The following is a 13,292-nucleotide window of genomic DNA, read 5'->3' as shown; positions in this document are numbered from 1 at the left end:
TGGCCTGGGGATCAAGGTGTACTTACAGAAGTGTATTATTACAGCATTATGATGCAGTGTTCTTTAAAAGAGGCATGTCTTCAGCTCATTCCTAAATAGGAGCAGGGCTGGGCCATTCTTGATGAAAACAAGTAGATTGTTCCAGATCCTTTGTGTATGAGTGAACAATGCCTATTGCTTTGTCTTTTTTTGTTTTTTTACACCTCTTTGCCTCCTGTCTGATGGTGTTCTGAGTCTGCCGAAAGCCATAGAGGCAGAGGTGCTGGTCATGGTGGCTTTGTAAATAATTATCTGGCTTTGAAGATTGGGTGGTCTGGCGAGGAGAGCTAGTGAAGTTCCATGAGAATGGGAGTGATGTGATAATATTTCTTGCACCCATGAATGAGACATGGTCAGGGTCGTAACACAGGCCCCCGCAGCCCCTGCAGTGCGGGGGGGGCCAAGCTCCAAGGGGCCCCCTCGGCCCTACACTCTGGCCAGAGAGCTCCTACTTGAGCCTGGGGGGGGGGCCTCTTCACACCGTGCAGGTAGGCCCCCTTAATTTTCGTTACGCCAGTGGACATGGTGTTGTGTGCAAGGGAAACAGTGATGTTTCTAGGAGGCCATAGAGAAGGTTTCACCCCTGGGCAGATGCGAAAGTATGAGGTATTGAACATTAGTTTTGAAGTTGATTTCCTCGGAGGAATTGTTTCACTTTCCTTAGGAGAGAGATTTTGAACCAAACAATTGTTGTTTTCTTGGCAACATGTCCTTGAAAGTGAGGTTGGTGTCCAGGGTGAATTCAAGTGTCTTGACATTGAGTGAAAGTTTGGGTTCAACCCTGTCATGGTTCATGTTATTCAGCCAGGTTCTTTACAAATAACAAGAATGTTTTAGTTGGTTCGAGGCATGTGGGCTGCTGAATTCATATCTGTGCATAGATCGCCGCCTAGTGTTGGGTCCGGATGATTGCACATTGTTGTCCTGGAAGAGTCTTCGAAGAATCACGAGATAGGTGGCTCCCCCCCTGGACTACAGTGCGCATGGGCATCGCCTCCATCCCCAGATTGTTTTTTTCCGCCATTGGGTTCGGATGTGTTTCGGTTCCCTCTGTCGGAATCGATATTTGTTTAACTTTCCCAACTTGAGACCAAAAGGTCTTTAGGACTTGCGTCGGTATTGTCCATCGTTCGGGTCTCTTATTTCATCAGCTCCGAACTCTTGCTGCCCCTCCGCGTGCTGTCGGCGCGGACGGGCCTACACGACGCTCCAGACTACTACCATGGAACGGACTCCGTTTAAGAGGTGCCCGGTGTGCACCTCAAAGTATTCACACCTCGACGTACACCCAGTGTGCAACAAATGTCTGTCGCCGGACCATGACGAGGCCAGGTGTATGGCCTGCTCAAAGTTCCGGTGTAAGAAGACTCTCAAGCTTCGTCGGGCCGCTAGACTCCAGGCCCACTTATCAGCGCCCCCGCCGGACAACATCTTCGAGGAAGACGTTGGTGACGACACCTTCCTACAAGTTTCGGACTCCAGCCCGGCGTCGGAAGAAGAAAACTACGACGCGGGGGACGAGGAGTTTGATGAAGTCGTCGGAGAGGTAGGGGACGACGACGACGGGGCGTTTGCCACCGTGGGGGATAGCTCAGAGGAGGAGCACCCTCAGACTGACTCCGGGGTCAATCCCCATGATACGGCCCAGGTCGAGGGATCGCCTTCGGGCCTTACCCAAGACCTTACTACTCGTCCCACGGCTCCGCCTACGGGCCCAGCCACGGACATTGGTGATGCGCCACTCCCAGTAAAGAAACTGAAAGTGAAACCACCGGGGTCCTCGCCAACGGTATCGAAACCGAAAGTGAAAGTCTCACTGTCGGGACTTGAGGCTCCAAAAAAGCCCAAAATGGCCGCCAACATCAAGAGCCAATGCAAGATGGCGACCCGAAGACCCTGGTGTCGAAGCCGAAGGCGAAGACGACCGACGCGGCCACGTCGGCGCCGAAGGTGGTCGAGGTCGACGACCCTCAAAGACCCTCGAAGAAGCATAAAGACGACCCCGAGGCTCTGGCTGCACCGATTCCGGCCGTCAAGGGCAAGGGTGGTGACGTGTCGGCACCGAAGACCGTGCCTTTACTCGCCGACCCGACTCCGGCCTCGGAGAAATCGCTCGAGTCGGTCCAGCCCTCACCGTCCTTAACCAAGAAGGTCACGGAGTCCCTTCAACGTATCCGAAAGGACGCAGCGGCCCCGGAACCAAAGAGTGTGGTGCCGAAGCCTGCACAGCAGACGGCCAAGGCGCAAACGCCTATCCGCTTCATGCTGCCGCCAAAGAGAACGCCGAAGGCATTCGCTCCAAGGCATGGGGACGGGGTGCCCTTGAAGCCGGTGTTGACGACCAAAGCGGCATTGGTAGTGTCGAAGCTTCGGCTACAGCCACTCGCAGAAGAGGAGCGTCTACAGGTTGTCATCGACGCCGACACAGGCAAACTCTCTCTCCTTAAGAGGAAAATCACCACGGAGCCGGTGTTGGAACATTTTCGTATTCCACTCAAAAGGAAGTTGGACTCTGCGGGTACTTCTGCCCCTAGGGAGCCTGCATCTCCACAAAATCTAGAACTCTCACCGACTCATTCTAACACTGGGGAAGGTGACGGAGATGAGGAAGACGAGTACAATTATCCAGCGTACTCGGATCCGGAGGAGGTCAACGAACCTTGGTCTGCTGGAGGCGACCCTGTGGACCCTCAGTCGGGTCACGAACCGCAGATTTTTGCAGCAAAGACTTCTCCAACAGAGGACTCTGCAGCCTTCAATGCTCTGATTGAGAGGGCTGCAGCAAATCATGATGTCGAACTCCATGCGGACCCTGTGGATGTCGATTTTCTGTTTGACACTTTCTCAGTGGCTGAAAAGTCAGTCAAAACATTGCCTATGCTCAAGGGAGTGCTAAAGCACGCGCCAGAGGTTTTCAAGGAGCCCACTCGGGCGCGAGTAATCAATCCTCGTATTGACAAAAAATACAAGGCAGCGCCCACTGATCCAACATACATCAAGGGACACTTGCCACTGGATTCGTTGGTGGTATCCAACGCACGCAAGCGGGCGAACTCGCAGACCACGGGTGATGCTCCTCCCCCAGACAAAGAATCAAAGATCTTTGAAGCCTCAGGCAAACGTATTGCTGCGCAGGCAGCTAATATTTGGCGCATTTCAAACACGCAGGCCCTACTTGCACGCTACAATAGGGCGCACTATGACACCCTTGAAACACTTCTGCAACACTTACCTGATCAGTACAAAGAGGCAGCTGAAATGTTGATTCAGGAGGGGAAGCTCATCACCAATGCTTCCATTAAATGTGCATTGGATGTGGCTGATACAGCGTCCAGGGCTGTAAACACTAGCGTGTTACTGCGTAGGCATGCCTGGCTTAGAATATCAGGCTTCAAACCAGACATACAGACAACCATCTTAAATCAAACAGTTAATCCAGACCACCTGTTTGGCCCTGAAGTGGACGCAACCCTTGAGAAAATGAAGAAAGATACAGACACTGCTAAGTCTATGGGGGCCCTCCAGTCACAGCAGTTTCGGGTTGGTTCTTTTCGCCGCTCCAATAATAAAGGCACCTCAAGGGGTCAGGCATCGCAATCCACGCAGTATTACAAAAGCAACACCCAAACCTCATACACCAACAAGGGTAGAGGTGGTTACAGGGGCAACAATGTCAAAGGCAGGGGACGTGGAAACAACAGCTCCAGGTCCTCCACCACCAACAAACAGTGACGCCTTGTCACTGCCCCCCGACCACACAACACCGGTCGGGGGGAGACTCCAGCAGTTCCTGCCCGCGTGGAAATCCATCACCACGGACAGGTGGGTCATATCTCTTATTCAGTACCGTTACTGTCTCAAACTCACGTCCACACCACCACACATACCTCCAAGAAGCCGTCCTATGTCCGGCAAGCACTTGCTCTTGTTGCAGCAGGAGGTCGAAGTCATGCTGCAAAAAGGAGCGATAGAGCTCGTGCCACTGCAGGAAAGGGGAACAGGGGTTTACTCTCTGTACTTTCTAATCCCCAAAAAGGACGGATCCCTCAGGCCCATCCTGGACCTCAGACCCCTCAACCGGTACATTCTGTCGGAGCATTTCCATATGCTCACGTTGCAGCAGGTTCTCCCTCTGCTTCAGCAAGGGAACTTCCTGGCTACGCTAGATCTCAAGGATGCATACTTTCACATTCCCCAGCATCCTTCACACAGGAAGTACCTCAGGTTCACAATCCAAGACCAGCACTATCAGTTCAGAGTTCTGCCTTTCGGAGTCACCACAGCGCCAAGAGTTTTTACAAAGTGCCTGGCGAATGTAGCGGCGCATCTACGGCGCCAGAACGTCCACGTCTATCCATATCTGGACGACTGGCTCATTCAGGCACGTTCGGAACAGCAGTGCGCAAACCACGTGTCCCGCACCATTCATCTCCTGCACGATCTGGGATTCTCACTGAATTACCCAAAATCACATCTACAACCCGCCCATTTACGGCAGTATCTGGGCGCGACAATATGCACTCTGGCAGCTACTGCGCAGCCAAACTCAGTGAGAATCGCCAGTATCCAGACGCTGATCCAACGATTCAGACCACAGCACTCGCTTCCAGCGAGGGTGTTCATGCAGTTGATAGGCATGATGGCCTCCTGCATCTCCATCGTCCCGCACGCGAGGTTACATATGCGTCCGCTCCAGGAGTGTCTAGCACGTCAGTGGACTCAGGCTCATGGGCAACTAACAGACCTAGTGTTGGTGAGCGGTCGGGCATACAACTCTCTGCATTGGTGGAATCCACGAAACCTTTGCAAGGGCCGACCGTTTCAAGAGCCAGTGCCACCGACGCCTCTCTCCAGGGTTGGGGAGCGCATGTACTCCACTACACAGTGCAGGGACTATGGACATCACAGCAGAAGAAGATGCACATCAATGTGTTGGAACTGATGGCAATCTTCATGGCCCTAAAGGCGTTCAAAGTACATCTGTGCAACAAGGTCGTGTTGATCCGGACGGACAACATGACGGCCATGTACTACATTCAGAAGCAGGGAGGAACACACTCTCCGCAGCTGTCTCATCTGGCTCAGAGCATGTGGAAGTGGGCCATTCAGAGGAACATTTTCCTCATGGCGGAGCACCTCCCAGGCAAGGACAACCAGATGGCGGACCTGCTCAGCAGGCACAGCCACCAAATGCACGAGTGGGAGATACATCCATCAGTACTCCAACCGTACTTCCAAAAGTGGGGTCATCCAGAGATAGACCTGTTCGCCACAAAGGAGAATGCAAAATGCCAAAGCTTCGCCGCCAGGTTCCCACACCCGCAATCGCAGGGCAATGCGATGTGGATGAACTGGTCAGGCAGATTTGCGTACGCTTTTCCCCCAGCACCTCTGATTCCGCTGGTGGCACGCAAGCTCAAGCAACACTCGATGACTCTCATCCTGGTTGCTCCAACGTGGGCTCGCCAACCATGGTACACCACGTTTCTGGAACTTTCCGTGGTACCGCATCAAAGGCTTCATCTCACTCCCAGCCTTCTGACGCAGAGCCATGGCGACATTCAGCACCCAGATCCGCAACAGCTCAACCTGGCGATCTGGCTCCTGAAGTCCTAGAGTTTGGCTACCTCAATCTTCCCCCCGATTGCATGGACATCATTCGGGAGGCAAGGAAGCCCACTACTAGAGCATGTTATGCGGCTAAATGGAAGCGGTTCGTCATTTATTGTGCGAACCACAACATTGACCCGCTGGATGCTTCCATTCAGAACATCATTTGTTACCTGTTCCATCTATACCAATACAATTTAGCGTATTCTTCCATCCGCATTCACCTGTCTGCAATGGCCGCATACCTCCAGAATAGGCGGCACCTATCACTTTTCAAGGTTCCTGCTATTAAGGCTTTTCTGGAAGGGCTCAAAAGGGTCATTCCACCACGGACGCCACCAGCTCCAGAATGGAACCTCAATGTGGTTCTTACAAGGCTGATGGGTCCTCCTTTTGAGCCACTGCACTCTTGTGAGCTTCAGTTTCTAACTTGGAAGGTGGCTTTCTTGGTAGCAATTACATCGCTACGGAGGGTTAGTGAATTGCAGGCACTCACCATCCAAGAGCCTTTTTTCCAAGTGCATGCCAACAGGGTGGTGCTCCGCACTAACCCTAAATTTTTGCCCAAGGTGGTATCTCAATTCCACTTAAACTAAACAATCGAGTTGCCAGTGTTTTTTCCAAACCCCGAGTCACTGGCGGAGCGGATGCTCCACACTCTTGACGTTAAAAGAGCCTTAATGTACAACGTTGACAGGACAAGGGATTTTTGAAAAAGCAAGCAACTGTTCGTTGCATTTGCCTCACACCACAAGGGTAACGCTATTTCCAAAGCTGGTATTGCTAGGTGGATCGTGAAATGCATTCAGATCTGTTATGCTAAAGCTAAACGCACTCTCACAATTCCACCAAGAGCCCACTCCACCAGAAAGTTGGGGGCCTCTATGGCCTTCCTTGGAAACATTCCCTTGGAAGATATTTGTAGGGCAGCCACATGGTCTACCACACATACTTTTACTAAACATTACTGTGTAGACGTTCACTCCAAACAGCAGGCAGCTGTTGGACAGGCTGTTCTCAAAACACTTTTTCAAACTGCTGCAGCTGGCACGGGCGGCCGCCAATGAGGGGAGCACTGCTATGTATTCTATGCACAGATATGAATTCAGCAGCCCACATGCCTCGAACTGCAAATGCTACTTACCAGTATGCATCTGTTCTTGGCATGTAGGGCTGCTGACATTCATATCGCCCGCCCTCCTCCCCGGCGCCTGTAGCAGCTGCAGTATTTCTTATATACACGCATAGCATGGTCATCACTCACATAGTTCACTCCATCTCTGCCAATGGCTAAAAACAATCTGGGGATGGAGGCGATGCCCATGCGCACTGTAGTCCAGGGGGGAAGCCACCTATCTCGTGATTCCTCGAAGACTCTTCCAGGACAACAATGTGCAATCATCCGGACCCAACACTAGGCGGCGATCTATGCACAGATATGAATGTCAGCAGCCCTACATGCCAAGAACAGATGCATACTGGTAAGTAGCATTTGCAATATTAACCTCTGGGTTTGGGCAGACAGTATCCAAGGAGTTGGTTGTCTAGCAAGCAGGAGACTTTCAAGAAAATGTTAACATTGTTAGCATATTGGTGAATTTTGATTGCTGCTATCAGTGAATAGCGCCCTATGTGATGTAGAGATTGAAGATGAATGGGTCCGGATGCGATCTGGGAACTTCACAGGTGATTGGGATCTTGAGGAACCTAGAGATGCCCATGTGAACAAACTGGTGTTAGTTTGATAGGTAGGAGGAGAACTAATGAAGGATCTTGCCTTTGCATATTTGCCTTCTGTAGGGTAGCCTGGCTCCTGTGGTTTTGGGATGTGCACCTTTTGCTTGTACATGGCCTCAACAGTTATTTTTCTGAATAAGGTTTGTAAACAAGTGAAAAGTAGCTCATGAACTACAAAATGACTGATGGCGCTTAAATGTCTTATCAGTTCAAATTTCAGGTTAATATTCAAATATTGTTTATCAAATCAAACCACATAGATATCTCTTAAATTGTGTTTATTAATATTCAACAGTAATCACTGAACGGATTTTGAACAAAATCGGAGTCGAACCAAATGCTATCTCATTGTCTAGATTTGGTGTGTATCTGTCACCGATTTTTGCAGGCTTTGAGCAAACATTTCCATGAATAAAATGATGACATTATTAACAGAGATATTACATGCATAAATCATACAGCCCAAAACATAATGTATGTTTTTAGAAAGATCATTCATATCACAAGATGGTTGTTACTGACACCAAATAGAGAATCATAGCCAAATTACAATTAACTCTTACGAGATGTCGCCACAGATTAAAAAAGGAGAACAGCAGCAGTATCCCCAACGGTTTTTGACGTCACTGCTGCTGTTTTACCTGGTGGATCATTGCTACTGTACCACTGACTTCCAGCAGGTGTCCTTACGGATGTTAGTAGTAAATAAGGCAAATTTCATAATCTAAGTGGCTTTATCATAGTACCTAAAATGGTGTCTTAGTCTGCGTAAGTGCTTTACATGCCCCATTCTTGTTATCACTTGATCAATATGTTATTTAAAAGTGGCACAGAATCTTCACCTCCTATTAATTACTCCATACTTAAGCACTTAAGATGTCACCCACTATTGGTAAATAAAATCTTCCAGGTTAGCTTCCCTATCATTGTGGTGGTGATGATAATATTTATCTGGTCAATAGTGCAACAGTGCAGACGTTTTCCTAGATATGGCAATTGTAACCTGCTACCTATAATATTAATTATATGGTAGCCTTGGTACTCTATATAAATTTACAACAAGGGGACACAGTAATGACCAGTTATACTGCTGATACATAGTAACATATATCACAATGTAATCAGTAACCTATATCACATTGTAATTCTGCGTCATTAATTTTTAGTAGACATTTATTGCTAACTTCATATGTGATGTCACCAGTGATGTTATCTTTATATCTCCCCTAATTGTTTTTTCCTGCACCTCCCCCTCAAGAACCAAGTGGGCCTGGCCTTCAGCTGCCCCCAGCAGGTTCTGGGTGTGCAGCATTGTCTTTGACAGTGCTGCGCTCAGTCACCTTACCACACTTTTGACTGGTCACAGCTTTTGGATGTTCCTGGTGGGTTTTGAACATAACTGTCAGGCATTTGAAACCTGAGTGAATGATTGATCCTCTTCAGAGCACGTCACTCCAGTAGTTCTAGTTACCAGTTATAGTGATCTATTCATCCTGATTCCCCCAATGCATTGGTTTGGAGCTCACACATGATGAGCATAAAGGAAACACAAATCAGTTATCGATAAGATCATTGCTGACATCAACTGTGACAACGTCATAAACGTTAACAAACAACTTACCAGGTCTGCAAATCATTCTCCTTGCCTACATTTGTTTACTGGCCTTTAGAGAAGATCCTGTTCTCGACATGTATGCATTGTAGGGCAACCTGTCTGTTGAAATGGTTACTTTAGATTTCCAACTATAATTAGCAGTATGAGGCTAACTGTTGATGGAGTGCATTGCTGCGAAGTAGTTGCAGCAAACTTCAATTTCTTTGTGAAATGATGTATCTAAGACATAACTGGTTACCATTAGTAAAATATGTGTGGGGTTTTTGTGTGTCTCTTTACTGTTTCGGGGAATGCTTGTTTTTTGTACTAATGTGAACGTAATGATATAGGTAGTTAACTTCCTTGTTTGTATTTTTGTGTGAATATTTTTGTGTTTGGCGTTTTACGATATACAACAACAAGTGTGTGTGTGCAGTTTGACTGTATCCTGATCTAAGAGCCCAAGGTGCACATTGTCATCCATGACAAGTGGTTCGTGCATGCAGGATTGCATCTTTGGCCACATATTGCACGCCGATTTGGCTAGGTGTGGATTACGCATGCCATGCTTTACCCCCAGTCATCTGCAACGAAGCCCATTAGAAGTGGTCATTGTTTAGCTTTCTTCTGAACTTTCAAGTGCTAAACTAGCTCAATCTCCTACCAGTCAATAGACCTTTTAATTCTAGCTACTGTCGAGTGGGAGATGCAACTACATTACCATCACATTTGTGTTTTCTTACTACATATCCGTAACCTCTGTCCCCTAAATGTTAGCAGACATACTTTTAAATGGTAAACCCAAAATATCTTCGGTAACCCACGCCACTGTTCGGAATAGACTATGGGTACCTAAAGTTACCTTTAGTACTTCTAATTTTTTGTGTTTAAAAGACTTTTTTAAATTCAATATATACTTCATAACAATAACATAAAAAGGAAAACCAACAGTAATAAGTATAAGAGAATATGCAGTATTTGAATTCAACAAGAAAAGCCATAAAAATCTTTATAATTTAATGGGGTAGGGTGAGAAGAGGGAGGGAGGAGGGAGGGAGGGCAAAGGAGAAACCTCCTGATGAATTATAAATATAGACAAAAGTGACAATTTGCCTCTGAAGCAAAAAAAAGAAACCTTATATAGTAAACATTTTATAAGCATTCATTGATGCCTAAAATGTTCAGAAGAAACAGATACCATACAAGATACATCACTATCAACTTGGTTGAGATATGAACGCGGAGGTAACCATGACAATTGCGCATTATGAGAAAATGTACATTGCGTAGCATATATAGTGTCTAACTTATGATGGGTACTCCTCGAATCCCACCACACTTTATAGGATAACATATCTGATGCTTTTCAGTTGAAACTAATCTGGTGAAAAGCAATCACAAACTATCTAATAATTTATTTCTAGAAAAGGTTAGAATGAGCGAATTGGATAGTGTTCCCAAAAAAAGATAAATAATATTGAAAGGGCAATCAAAATTAAAAATTCTCTTTATCTGAGCCCAAATTCTGTAGCAGAAATTACGGGTATAGGGACAGTTGAATAAAATATGCATTAAACCTGCATCAAGAAAATCGCACGACCAACATTTAGTAGGGGTATCAGAGTTGAATTTGGAGCACTGCAGGGGTGTAAAATATAGGCAATGGTAAGCATAAAATAGAGATTGTGCAATACCAGCAGATAGTGAAATTTTATATATGCGTACCCATATATTATTCCAAAAGGATACAGTCCCAAAAACTCCCAGAGCTCTCTCCCATTGAAGCTCAGATTAGTATTTGATTCTGGAGGGGTCAGGAAGAGAGAAGTATTTATAAATAGCCAAAGCCCTAGGGCCCGTTTTCAGAAATTCAGTAATGCCAGAAGAGAATGGGACCTTATTCAAAGGGTTCTGTAAGGAGAAATAAACATCCAGAACCACATTCATCAATGATAAAAAACGAGTTTAAAAATATTTAGGGCAGTGATAAAGCAAAATTGAGGAAAAGAGATAGGGGAGCCCTTATAAAAAAAAGTTGAGAACCCACATTAAACCTTTATCCTTCCAGGTGTGCCAAAAAAAGGCCTATTATTTATCTTGAGTGAAGAGTTGTACCATATCGGCATTTTCAAAAACAAGTAGTATTTCTAATTAATATAGAGAATTTCTCCTCCTTCGCAGTCTGTTCAAACGAAAAATAAGCACTTTTTGGTATAATTTATATTTTCATTCAGTTAATACACGCGTGTCTGAATTAAACTCTAGAGCCTCCTGGAGATTCTCTTCTGCCTCTTTTGAAGTCAGCCCTGGACCTATTTCATATGGCTGGATATCTGCCATAGATGAAATCTTGGAGCTTGGGCTACTTTCTCTGATATCAGAGACAGGCCTCCAAGAGAAAAGCCTATTCTGCGGTGCCAGCTCTCATTCTCAGGTGCTGTGATGCATCCACTGACTATCTCTTGTATGTAGTAAATGGTGATTTCTCGCCTTCGATCACATAACCTGAGTATATGTCTATACGTGGTAGTAATAATGGGGCTGTAGCAAATCTGAGTGCATTTTAGAAAGCAACACAATTAATCTGGCTCTACCATTTTACACTTACACACCTTATGTTCCTAGCAGAGGAGCACCATTGAGGTACACTGGAAATTAAGAGTGTCTCCTGCTCAGTAAGCAGTGCAACACTGGCTGGGTATGGTGGCTTTCAGCATTACCTCTGTCTTTCTTTCTCTAGGCTCTACCATTCATGTTTTTCCCAGATTTGATTGGAATATCCCATACTGGCATTCGAAAATTAATTACAAATGGGACACCTGCTTGAGTCGGCTTTGGGTACCTCGTTTGCTAATATTTTTATTTTTATGCTTTCACTCCAGTAGGGTATCCAAGTCTTGAAATTACAAAATTATGCTTTAATTGTTATAAATGACCTAGTTTCATACAACTCAAAGATATAGGGTTACTGACTGACCTCATTCCACCATGGACACAATGCTTCGGTCCCATGCTCTTGTTACAGATGTCGGTGTAATCTGGTGCCTTAGCCCGATTGGTACAAGCAAAGTACAACATACGGTTTGAGTATAAGCACAGGCCCAGAGCAGTGTGTCCTAAGTGTTGAGTCACCTAGGAACAGTATTAACTGGATGAAGTTAACTTTGTCCCGCTGGGCACGAACCTGCAAATATTCTTGTTAAATAGTGTTTTCTGCAGTGGATCCATTTTTCACCTGCTCAATCGTTTTCCCATGAAGGGTGTTTTGTCTAAAATCTCATCTTGCAGTACTTCAGAATTCAGCAGTGGGGAGAGAATATACCAAAGGCCAGACCCTGCTAATCATCTGAAGGCCAGACCCTGCTAATCATCTGAAGGCCAGACCCTGCTAATCATCTCTACACCAGACCCTACTAATCATCTCTAGGCCAGATCCTACTAATCATCTCTAGTCCAGATCCTACTAATTATCTCTAGGCCAGATCCTACTAATCATCTCTAGTCCAGATCCTACTAATCATCTCTAGTCCAGATCTTACTAATCATCTCTAGGCCAGATCCTACTAATCATCTCTAGGCCAGATCCTACTAATCATCTCTAGGCCAGACCCTACTAATCATCTCTAGTCCAGATATTACTAATCATCTCTAGGCCAGATCCTACTAATCATCTCTAGGCCAGACCCTACTAATCATCTCTAGGCCAGATCCTACTAATCATCTCTACACCAGACCCTACTAATCATCTCTAGGCCAGATCCTACTAATCATCTCTAGTCCAGATCCTACTAATCATCTCTAGTCCAGATCCTGCTAATCATCTCTAGGCCAGATCCTAATAATCATCTCTAGGCCAGATCCTACTAATCATCTCTAGGCCAGACCCTACTAATCATCTCTGGGCCAGATCCTACTAATCATCTCTAGGCCAGACCCTACTAATCATCTCTAGGCCAGACCCTACTAATCATCTCTAGGCCAGATCCTACTAATCATCTCTAGGCCAGACCCTACTAATCCTCTATAGGCCAGACCCTACTAATCCTATCTAGGCCAGACCCTACTAATAATCTCTAGGCCAGATCTTACTAATCATCTCTAGGTCAGACCCTACTAATCATCTCAAGGCCAGAGGCCACTTGTCTTGATCCTGCAGCGGCCACTAGGAGTATCCACGTGTCATACTCGAGTACCATTAGTGTCACTGCCATCTCCTTGTCCTCCCACTCTTAGCACTCTGAGGCAGCTTCCAGCTGTGTGACGTGCTTTACGATTACATTAGATGAATAAATAAGTACATTTTACCAAAGGT

At 46.3% G+C, this 13,292-nt stretch overlaps 1 protein-coding gene across 1 annotated transcript in view; it reads left to right on the top strand.

The window, feature by feature from the left end:
• Positions 1 to 13,292, top strand: part of LOC147703532 (uncharacterized) — a 125,900-nt gene that overhangs the window by 97,154 nt on the left and 15,454 nt on the right. The gene's annotated exons all lie outside the window — the stretch shown is intronic.

The sequence above is a fragment of the Lissotriton vulgaris genome, chromosome 7 (assembly GCF_964263255.1).
Source record: "Lissotriton vulgaris chromosome 7, aLisVul1.2, whole genome shotgun sequence".
NCBI lineage: Eukaryota > Metazoa > Chordata > Amphibia > Caudata > Salamandridae > Lissotriton > Lissotriton vulgaris.
This window is presented reverse-complemented; position numbering and strand designations above follow the sequence as displayed.